This window comes from Musca domestica, unplaced genomic scaffold (genome assembly GCF_030504385.1).
Source record: "Musca domestica strain aabys unplaced genomic scaffold, Musca_domestica.polishedcontigs.V.1.1 150, whole genome shotgun sequence".
Classification (NCBI taxonomy): Eukaryota; Metazoa; Arthropoda; class Insecta; order Diptera; family Muscidae; genus Musca; species Musca domestica.
Window position 1 is genome coordinate 209287 of NW_026712208.1, and position 12845 is coordinate 222131.

The following is a 12845-nucleotide window of genomic DNA, read 5'->3' on the forward strand; positions in this document are numbered from 1 at the left end:
AAAGCTTCGTCACTGAAGCTAGACCCGTTACAAACTCTAGGTACCGAATTTAAAATAATTCTGTTGGAAAATGGGATTGAAATCAACATTTTAGGCTGATCGAGGATATGTATATTTTTTAGAGTCTAATTGAGGATATATATATTTTAAAGTCAAGGACTTACAAACGTACAAAAGGCAAAATTAATATACCCCCATAATATCGCATGTTATATACCCGTACAAAATGCATACAATTTAAATTGCTTTCAAGTGCATTGACAATTACAAATTTTCGTGACTAAAATCTATTCTAAATGACACTCTCTTATTACTCGCTTTTCTGTTCCATTTTATTACTTAATTAAAATCCAAAAGATAAGAATTCAAATTTTCCTGTTAAGAAAAACTAAATAAATATACTTATATCCATTAATGCAACATTTGTAACGATATATTAATGAGCATACTTACTTTAAAACGGAACGCTGCAAGTTTAAAAATAAACTCAAGTGAAAATACAGCAGTAAATATCATATTTAATGCGTCAAGTATTTCTGAATAGTATTCTGGTTGCTTGTAAAACTTCATTGCAAGTGTTACTGTGTTTATCATAATTAAAACAAATATTGAATACTCAAATGACGAAGAAGTCACAAACCACCATACTTTATATTGTATGCTATGTTTTGGAATATAGCGACGTACTGGTTTCGCTTTTAAAGCAAATTCTATGCAGTTTCTCTGGTTTTTATCTAGTTCGCAGTTTTTATACTCTTGTTCGCCTTCATTTTGGAATGTCACAATAACAAAGCCAACAAAAATGTTCACCATAAAAAAAGCTATTATTATAATATAAATGATGTAATATGCTGCAACAATTGGGCGAAAATTGTATATGGGACCTCCGTTTTCTTTATTTGAGTCTATTGAGACATATAATAACCTTCAAATAAAGAAAATATTGTAAATACACTAGATAAACTACAAAAAGCTTTTGATTTTATGTTGGTATTCAATAATAATATTTTTGTCAGAAGTATCAGAATAGTCTTAATTTTTTAGAAATGCAGCATCACAAACTTTCTTTCTTATTTAACAATACATAATATTAAATCATACTTCCTGAGGAATCAGATATCAAACTCAATTTTTAGTGTACACAACACTGTGTCTATGTCTTTGAGCAGTTATTTGTAAAATGATATGCATAGAATATTTTTAATAAAATTTTAACATTTCCTTCTTTTTGTGCACAAAAATACATGTCGCATTTATTGTCCATTGGGATGGAACACTTCAGTTCATTAATGTAAAGGAAAGAGGATGTACACAACACTTGAATTATGTAATCTTGATAAGCTTACAATATCTTGCAATCTACCAAGAATAATTATTTTTGCATGCTATCAATATAGCTTGAATATAACTAACAAGTAAAAAAGCTGTAAGTTCGGCCGGGCCGAACTTTGAATACCCTCCACCATCTGGACCAAATCTGGCAATTCTCAAAAACAATAATATCCGTTAAAAATTCGGTTAAAATCTTAATAGGGTCTATACAAACCTGCGTAGGTAACATTTGTCATAAGCCATTACAATATTCAAATGCGAAAATTTAAAAAAAATTATAATGTCTATAAAATACCGAATATCGGGAGGTACCGTTATATGGGGGCTATACGAAGACGTGAACCTGCACAGGTAATTTTCTGTCTTAGACTGTAGTATCCATTACGAACATCAAATACCAAATTTGAAACAATTCCGATGAATATTGTCACAAAAATAATCAAAATACCGAACATTGGGAGGTACCGTTATATGCGGGCTATACAAAAACGTGGACCTACATGGCCCATTTTTCAATAGACATTATATACGTTTGAGTAAAATTTTATTAATCTACTTCAATTCGTTCGGAAGTTAGAGTGATTTCTACAGACGGACGGTCATCGCTAAGACGACATAGAATTTTATGCTGATCAAGAATATATATACTTTGTGGGGTCTAAAATGTGTATTTCGAGTCATTCCGTTTGTAACACCTGGATATATACATTTTAGGCCCCATAAAGTATATATATTCTTGATCAGCATAAAATTCTATGTCGTTTTAGCGACGTCCGTCCGTCTGTGGAAATCACTCTAGCTTCCGATCGAATTGAAGTAGATTAATAAAATGGATACTACATCAAAGACAGAAAGTTGTCTGTACAGGTAAACGTCTTCGTAAAGCCCCCATATAACGTTACCTCCCGATACTCGGTATTTTGATGTGTTTAGCTATATTATTCACCGATTTTTTTTTTTTTTTTTTGTAACGTTTCGCATTTGAATATTGTAATGGCTGCTGAAAAAATTACCATTGCAGGTCCATGTCGTCGTATAGACTCTAATGTAACAGCTACAATCGGTATTTTTAAGATTTTAACAGAATTTTTAACCTATTTTATTGTTTTGTGTGCCAAATTCGTTTCAAATGGTGGAAGGTACTCAAAGTTCGCCCCGGCCGAACTTACAGATTTTTAATTTTCTTATTTGGGTTATTGGCCTGCTTAAATATACAATAAAATTACTTATGTCAGTTATATGCTGGTATATGATAAAACTGTTAAATAATGAAAAAGGAAAAACTTATGAACAAAAAGTTATGATACTGACTGCGGGAGGTAGGTATTGGGTTGATGAAATATACATTTTAGACCCCACTAAGTATATAGATTCTTGATCAGCATATATTTCTCTATCGATTTAACGTTATCCGTCCGCTTGTCCGTTTGTGGAAATTACTCTTGCTTCCGAAAAAAAACTGATAAAATTTTACTAAAATGTATGTTATATCTGCAGGACTTTTGGTGTTGAAAGTAAGCCATGTAGGTCCATGTATTGGTGTAGCCCCCATATAACTGTACCTCCCGATATTCGGTATATTTATGATTTTATCGACTTTACCAGAATTGTTTCAAATTTGGTATTTAAAGTTCGTAATGAATACTACATTACAGAAAATTGTCTATGCAGGTCCACGTCTTTTTATTGCCCCCATATAATGCTACCTCCTTTTTTTATATTTATGATTTTAGCAACGTTATTCGCCGAATGTTTTTATTCAAGTTTCGCATTTGAATATTGTAATGGTTAATGACAAAAAAAGCCGTCGTATCGACCCTAATATAAAGGCTACATTCCATATTTTTAAGATTTTAACAGAATTTTTAACGGATATAATTTTTTTTTTTTTGAAAATTGGCAAAATCGTTCCATATTGTGGGGTGTTCAAAGCCTGACCGAACTTACATGTTTTTTCTACTTGTTAGAAATTGTGTAGTGGCGAAACTTGTTTGGCTTCTTCAATTCTAACACAAGAGTTAGATAGCTGTAGATATTATGGTGAATGGCTGTCGATTTTATTAATTTTGGATGGCTTCCGATGCCAATGGTTTTTAGCTGCTAGTTTAAGGTAACGAGGTCAGCAGAGTGTACTTCATAGGTGCTATTTAATGTTTTGTTGAGCAAGCCCATCTTACTGGGTGAGATTATGGAATCCAGTGGTTTAAGTCTCAGATATGATGTGTCCATTATTGTTTTATTTTCGTAATGACCGTGTGTTGTAAAGGTGTTGTCCACAATCTGGCCTAATCTCTAATGTTCCAGGCCCTTGCACCTCTAGGTGTGTTATTTTTGTAGCAAAAACAAAGATAACACTGTTAAATTGGCTAGTGTAAACATTAATTGATTCTTTTGTTCCACTTTTTTCCAAGTTTGGTGATGGATGGTTGACTCCAAGTCACAAGCTTCTGAAAATTTATTCAATATGAAGTTCATTTCACATTCATGTGACCAATCGCTCTCGCTAAACCTCGCGTGTCTATTGCAAATGAAAACGTCATTTGTGGTATGTTTGCATTTGTGTATTTCTTCTGTTCTGCTTCTACTGCTGTTAGCGATATGAACTCGTCCCGATGGAAGATGGTTGCCAATATAGTAGATTTCAATGATACTGAAATAAATCGTCGAGATCGCAGCAAGGGTACGGGAATCATGTTGAATAAACCAGTGCCTTTGAAAAATGTTCCTCCTTCTTCATCTTATTTGCCGGCAAGTTAATTTCTACTTGCGTGTTGCTGCTTTGACTCATATCTTTATCCTTTCTCATTATGTTGATTGTTGAATTAATAATAGATGTCTGATTCTTTAGCAAATCCGACAGATGTAGCTTGTCTCCATTTCCCTTCTCAATTGTGACAGCATTTTGTTCCGCATATTCGGAGTCCAAGACACCAAATAACGAGTGTGCGAGGTTCCGATCATGTTTAGAGTTCCTTGTCTACTGCGCTCGGGAAATATGTTCAGTGCAATAGATTCCAACTGCTTCTGTACTTGAGTGAGATTTATATCTGCCCAAAACGGAAAAGATCATAACAAGTAATAAATTTCCATTCCGCTCTTACTAACTTTATGATTCCAACTCCATTAAAATATATGCCGTGCTTATTTTGAAAATTGTGTATGTTGAACGGCTGACACAAGCATATTGGTAAAAATAGTAAAGCTATTATCGATTTTGGCATGCTGCTTAACGTCTTGTACTTCATTTCCTTCTTTCTTGAAGAGTACATCGGTATTCCGTAGACCAAATTCTCCAAAACTCATGCCTAATCTGCGATACAACCTTTTATCTGCTTGTCAATGATGTTGATGATTGGTTCGCTGAAGGATCAAACTGTGCCGCTAAAGGCTCTCCCACAAGGAAATTACCGGGTGTTGATGCTGATACATCATTTTGATCGTTAGAAAGAGGATTCAGCTGTCTGGGATTAAGAATTGTCTCTATTTCGGTAACATTTTTTTCCAACTCTTCGTGGGTTAAAGATGTACGAAGCAATAGTTCCTTCGCTGACTTCACCGCAGCTTCACATAAGCCACCAAAATGTGGGGCACTTGGGGGGATAAACTAAAATCAATATCTTCTCTTGAATTTGATATGCGATCCTGATATTCTCTCCAAATACAGTTAGATTCAATTCATCGAGCTGATTTTTGACGCTCCAATGAATGCGTCCGTTGTCAGATCAGTAACTATTTCCAAATGTACAGCCTTTCTTCCTTGTGAGGTCTCTTCTCTCGTATTTTGTAGTGGTCCGCAATAGTCATCGCCGGACACAATAAATGACCTTCTAGGCGTGACTTTGCTCGGGTGCACCTTACGCAATTTTACACAATTTTGCGTGCCATAGCCTTCCCATTGATGATCCAATATTTCTGTCTTGAGTTTAGGTGTAGCAATTGTGAGCCACAGGGCAGAATCGTGCCATGGATGAGTTTTACAATTGAGTTGTTGCATGGTAACAACATGGAGTGTTTTGTGTCGTATGCTTAGGTTGCCTCTTCTAACTGGCCACTGACTCTAAGTATTCCTTTATCATCAAAGAACGGACTTGAACTGTATATAGAACTCGATGTATCTAATGTTACATGTTTCCTCAACCGCTGTTTTACTTCCCCGAAATCCAATAGCTGGATGGTTTTGACTATTAGTTGTGTAGCTTGATCCAGCTTCGTGGGGGTCAATACTTCGGCCGATCTTCCATGCTTGTGTCCTTTTATTATTTTGGCAAATCGCAGTACATAACCAACAATTGGTTGTAGTAGACTAAATGAACCCTTGAGGTTGATTCCATAGATGGTATCCTGTAAACAATTGCTGACACTATAGATTTCGCCTTAAATTCAAATTCAGTTCGATTTTCTACATTCTTTGAAAACGGTTCCAGCCAGAGATATTAATTTCGTGTAGAATGTTAGTCCATAAAACCACAAAATACATCCTGAAACCGATCCGGTTTCATGCCTCTGGATATGAAATCAGCTGGATTAACCTTTGTCTCTACATGTCGCCATGGATTGCTTAGCCATCTGCCTTGTACATTTTAACCCTGATTGCAACGAACGTCTTCAGTGTTGAAGGATTCAGTTCAAATAAAATGTAATCACTGAAATTGACCAATAAATAGTCCATAGATCTTCATAACCCAATTCGGTCTCGACTTTAGCATTGGCAAAGTGATTTTCTTTATTGGTGCTATTTTCGATTTTGAACAAAGATTCTGACTATATGTCTTCCATCTGGTAGATGAAACATCACAGCTCCGTATGTCGTTTCAGATTCGTCCACAAATATATGTATGTATGTATTTATCAACATGTGTCTGGTTAATTTGAAATCATTGGATATTTCCAGGCTTTCTCGGAACGATAGCCCATACGCTGCCTTTTCTACTGGCAGTACCTCGTCCCGGCTAATTTTATTCTTCCACCGCTGTTGAATAAAGATCTTCGCTGCTGACACCACAGGACGTCCAATTCTTAATGGGTCGAATAATCTTGCCAATTCAGATGTGACTTTCCGCTTGTTGACTATGGTACATTCATTTACATCACTCTGCAAACAAATCGATCTGCTTGGGGAATCCATGTTTACCCCCAAAACCTTGGTTGAAGACTTTTCAAAAGTGAGATCTACTTCTCTATCTTCTGGACAACATAAAAATTTGTTTTCGTTTTTTTCGTTATTCTTTTGAAGTACCAGCGCCCCCATTTCCAAAAATTGATTGCAGTAATATAGGGTGTGAACACCTTTACACATTTGAACCGTAGGGTTCGTTGTGCAAGCAATTATCGTGGTGGTTTACTCTTCGAATCCCGTTGATAGTTCTTCACTGATCTGCTATAGACAACCATGTTGGGCAATTTTAGATCCTCTCAAGTATTGTTAATACATGAGCTCTCTTGTTGTTTGTTCTGTCTTGAAGTGTCTTAAATGCAATGTCGTAATTCGCCTCAGTCAACTCGAGGTGTCTAATGAATTCTCGGATTTTTCACTAATGACAAGGCCTGCCGTTGATCATTTTCTCAAAAATATTAGCAAACGTTTGTAATTTTTGCCGGATTAAGTTGAGATTCCAAGTTCTCGCCTGATCTCTGCTGAGATGATGTACTATCGACTGAGAGTCTTATTCATTAAGAAAAAGTATGCTGATAAATGGTACCCCACCAACGTTGGCTCATTAAAATCCTCGAACATGTTGAAGTGTATGTCTTCCACGTTTGACCACAATTTCTTAATTGCAGCCACCTTATTAAGATTTGAATGGACTGTATTAGAGCCTTCTGACGTCTCACTAATGCAGCCACACTGCTGGTTTTAGTAGACTGACTGGATTACTTTTGGACCAACCCCCTTTTTTTTGCTCCACGCAGTTTCTGAGGCAATTGTTATTTGTCGATTATAGCTCTCTAGTACCAATGACTTGGTACTCGTTGTTAATGATATGAGGATGTGACTTTGTCACTCGATCCGTTCGAATGTTGTTTTCATTGCGATCCATATCCGCATCCATCTACATTAACTTTTTGCAGTAGAACTCCACCGTTCTTCTTTCCAATGTGCGTCTTTGTTTCGTAGGCAATCTTCTTACCCAACTCGGCAATTGGCTCTGTAATTGCTACTTGTTGTTCAGTAGGCGAATATTGAACAACTGTTCAGATTGAACGCTCCATATGATTGTGGCTCTTGAAATTTGTTTTTTTTTTTTTTGTTTTGTTTTTGGAAGTAGATTCTTCCTATCACCAATAAATGTTTAAAATTTTTTACCACTGGTGGCGGTAAATCTGAAATTTGTCAGTGAATTTGATACTTGTTATGGTCAACCAAAAATTATTAATGTAAAGAAAATTAGATGTACACAGTGAATTTATAGAATTTGAATATCATTATTATTCAATTTAAAGTAAGCAATAAATAATTTCAGTCAAAAACCCTTGCAATGTGAAACCAATCAAGGTGTTTCTTTATTAAGTTATTGGTCTGCATAAAGTAAGCTATAAAACAATTAAATAATGAAAATGTTAAGCTATTTATAAAGAAAAAATTATATTTTTTTATTTTTTATTTATAAACAACGACTTTATATTTAGTAGTTTTAGTTTAAGATTTATTATCCCTACATAAATAAATAAAGTAATGACATTAATTTTTAACTTATTACTAGCTTTCATATTAAAACAAGTAAAACAGCTGTTTGGCAATTCTCAAAAGCAATAAAATCCATTTAAATCTAAGAAATACCGAATGTACCCGTTATATTAGGGTCAATACGACGGCATGGACCTGCATAGGTAATGTTTTCATAAGCCATTAAAATATTCAAATGCAAAACTTAGAAAAAATCGGTGAATAATGTAACTACAGTCATCAAAATACTGATTATAGGGAGGTACCGTTATATGGGGCTATACGAAGGCGGGGTCCTGCAAAATTTTCTGTCTTAGGATTTAGTATTCATTGCGAACTTCAAATACCAAATTTGACACAATTTCGGTGAATTATGTCGCTAAGATCATGAAAACACCGAATATCGGGAGGTACCTTTATATGGGGTCTATATGAAAGCTTGGACCTACATGGCCCATTTACGAACATAACCTGCCTACTGTCCTTTAGCCTTCTATCTCAATTTGTTCGAAAGATAGCGGGTTTACAACAGACATTACAATAGATTCATCAAAGACCCTATAAAGTATATACATCCATAATCAGCATACAATTCTAAGTCGAGTTACCGTCTGTTTGTTAAAATTACGATACAGCCCACAATATTTGACGTAGAGAGAAAATTTGGCAGAACAATTTGTATTCTGTCTTGGATGGTTGGTATTGAACATGAGCTATATCGTTCATCGATTTGGTATAGCCACCTTGTAACGGTTCCTCCCAACGGGCTCATCCACATTATTGGCTTTCGCAAAGTTTAACAGTAATATCTAAACAGTCTTACAGGTATTTGAAGTTTAAATTGGAACGCGTTTGAAATCAGATATATTCTTAAAAAAAAATTTCTTTACTCAAGGGTGGAAGTATTCAAATTTCGGACCGGTCTAATTTAATGTTTTCTAATTGTCGTTAGTAAAACAACTATCTCTTTATTAATAATTCATTCTCTTCATTTTTGCCCTCTCCTTTGTGATAAATAAATAAATAATATTACAGGGAAACCCCGCAGATCATAAAAGTAGTGCTAAATAAGAAGACGCGTGTGTCGGCGGTTTGCAAGTTTACGTCGAAATGTAACTTAAAATAGAGTTGGCAAGTTTATTCCTCTTCCATGTCCATGTCTTCGGCAATATTGCAGGTAAAAATATGAGAACCATTTTGGTGGAAAGTTTCGACCCTAAAGCGAGTCTTCTTCAAAATTATTTGTCGTAAAGCTCCACTGTAGGTCTTAACAGACGTCGTAAGTCCATATCTCACTTAAACGCCAGGAAATTGTTATATTACAAACTCATTTTGGGTTTAAAGTCATACTTTTCACGGGTTTGAATAAAAACCTCCAAAAAAACATCATTGTAGAAGGATAACGTCAAGGACAAAGATATTCGTTGTACAATTTTACTATAAGAAAATAAATATCTATTTCCACTGTACATCAGAAAAATATATATATATTTTTTTTTTTTTGAATCAAGTTTTGCTTCGACTTTTTTCGAGCTGACCCTTGAAAGTAAAATTACGTCTATTCTTACAACATTTCACAACACAACATTTCTCTACAAACCTAAGAATAGACGTAATATGTAGGTACAATGAAAATAATATTAAAAAATTTTTTACTTAAAGTGATTGAGTGTTTGCTCTTTATACCCTTCACCATACATAGTATGGAGGGTATATTAAGTTCATCATTCCGTTTGCAACTCATCGAAATAATTTAGACCCAACAAATTATACATATTATTGATCAGCGTAAATTTCTAATTAGCCCTCTCCGTCTGTTGTAATCACGCTAAAGTCAAAACGAATTAAGATAGGAAGCCAAAAATTTGCACAGATCTCTCTTTTGTCTACAGGCAGATCAAGCTCGAAGACGGGCTATATCGGTCCACAATACCGAACAGCCCCCATAAACGGTACCCCCGACATTCGATATTTTAATGATTTCAGCCACACTTTTCAATGGAATTGTCTGAAATTCCACACAAGGAGTTTCTTGTGAGTACTTCACCCACAGAGAGCGAATTTTTTATATAGGTCCACGATATCGTATATCTCCCATATAACGGTACCTCCTGATATTCGGTATTTTGATGATTGTACCCACATTTTCAATGGAATTATCTGAAAATCGACACAAGTAGTTACTTGTGGGTACTATTTCAATGGAATGGCCTGAAAATCCGCACAAGGAGTTTCTTGTGAATACTTTATCCATTGAAAGAGAATTATCTATATAGGTCCTTCCGATATTAGGTATTTTAAAGATTTCAACAGAATTTTTAATGGATTTTATTTTTATCAAAATTTCCTAATTCGGTCCCAATGGTGGAGGTATACCTGTTTAACAAGAATCCAACATAGGTCAAAATTTCCTGTTTTACTTAATTTTGAAAATTGTCAAAATAAGATTTTTTCGTGTTTCATTTCTTTCGATCGAATTACATTGTAAGTCTCTGAACAAAACAAACTTGAATACTTAATTAATTTTATTAACAAAAATGCATGTTCAGAGACTTACAATGTAATTCGATCGAGAGAAATCAAACACAAAAAAATCTTATTTTGACAATTTTCAAAATATTTTTGAAAATTGTCAAAATAAGATTTTTTCGTGTTTGATTTCTCTCGATCGATCAAAATATTTTTGAAAATTGTCAAAATAAGATTTTTTCGTGTTTGATTTCTCTCGATCGAATTACATTGTAAGTCTCTGAACAAAACAAACTTGAATACTTAATTAATTTTATTAACAAAAATGCATGGTATTTTTTTTGTTAATTAGAAACCTTTATTATTTCTGAAGAATTTAGCACATTTTCCCAAATCGTTGCAAGTACAAATTTTCAATCGATAGATTTCATTCAAATATATTGTGAAATTTATACCATAAATTGCTAATTCTTAAAATAATACTTTGCCCTAAAATAATTTAAAAAAAATTGAAAGGCATATATATAATTTTTCCTTTTTAAATTATTCAGCCCAAGTGTAATATTTTATTAAGGTACCCCAATAACAACCACAGAGTCCACGTGATTTTTAAAATTATCTCCAACTTCAGAAACCAAAAGCATCATCTGTCGTAGACATTTTCTCAAATACTACACTGGTTGTATCCCTGACGCTCAGCTAAGCTGTAAATAAAACTGCCAAGAGGAAAATTAGTGTACATTATCGCCGTCAATTAAAGTTACGCATGGACAAGGTATATAGTTCACACTGAAAGACGGCTAGTTCAATACAGCAGAAAAGTCTAAAGATATGCACCTGAAAAGCTGCTAATTTTATAATGTGCGTCCTACATTAGCTTCAAAATTCTTGAATATCAACGTTACCTTGAAACTAGCCTGGTTAAAACCCTCATGTCAACTGCGCTTCATAGTCAAAGTCGACGATCATCCAAATTATAATTATGTACCTACTACTAAGCCAATATGATATCGTCGTAACATTGTGAAGAATTAGATTTAACGATAGGCATACATAGTAATGTCTCGAACCTCTTTTTTCTGTTTCTTAAAAGTTCTTGTGTAATGATATTTTTATTTACGAATAAATTATTTGAAGTGAAAAAATGAGTAGATGAGTTTCATACAGTTTCTTACAAGGTGTAATCGAAAAGTGACTTAATTACATTAGGGACTTTAGCTAATATAATGTGCTTCCTTAAATCATTAGATTGGCTTTGTGCACTCCACACCATCATTGACTGACTTTTTTTTATCAAATTTTGATTTTATGGTCAATCCACAGTTGTTTTTATACCCTACACCACATAGTGGGAAGGGTATTATGTCTTTGTGCATTTGTTTGTAACATGGAGAAGGAAGCTAGATAGACCCATAGTTTCTTCTGGAGATCTCCATAGAATCACTTTCTGAGTTGATTTATGCATGTCAGTCCGTCTGTCCGTCCGTCTGTCCATGTATTTTTGTGAGCAAAATACAGGTCGCATTTATTATCTGATTGAGATGAAATTTTGCACAAATCATTTGTTTGGCCCAAGGACGAACCCTATTGAAATTGGAGATAATCGGTAAAAAATTAGATATAGCTCCCATATATAACTTCGTCCGATTTACCTTTTATTGTGCACCAAACGTCTAATATTTGCCCAAATGGAATGGAATTTGGAACATACGACCGAATTGAGTCTAGAAGCAAGTATGCCAAATTTGGTGAAAATCGGTTCTGATATAGCTATAGCTCCAATTTATATTGTTCATCCGATTTGTTGTTATATTTGTTATCCACAGCCGTAATATGCACTCCGGAACAACGATATTCAGGAAAATGTATCAAATACAGAAATATATTTGCCAAATTTTATCGAGATCGGTTAGGTTAAATTTGCGAATACGTTGAAATATTTTTTGCCTTCTTTGGACTATTGACCTACCCATTAAATTATGGAAGATGTGCTGAACGATCATCATCCATCTGAACGATCCATCCGCACCTTCAGGTTCATCACCGACAGTAGCCCCCGCAGCTGGGGCCAACGTTGAAAATGAATCAGTCAAGCAGAATGATGTCCTACGTGAACTGGATGACGATGCCAACGATGAGGTAAAATCTGGTCAATCCCTAGCCAAAACGAAATCAATGGTAAGAAACGCTTTCTCCTCGACCCCTCTTCGTACACGTTCTGGTTGAACACGATTACCACCTAAGCGCTCTCGCCCCGTTGACAAGCCCACCAAAAAGAAATCTACTACTAACGAACCGCATACAGCTCTACAAGCCCAATCTACTTCGACAGTTTCTTCTCTCCCCCCTACGAACCTCGTAAAAATATCGTAAATCAGAT

General features: G+C 34.7%; 1 pseudogene; it reads right to left on the bottom strand.

The window, feature by feature from the left end:
• The window catches only part of LOC131801321 (muscle calcium channel subunit alpha-1-like), a 269768-nt pseudogene that overhangs the window by 55707 nt on the left and 201216 nt on the right, over nt 1-12845 (bottom strand).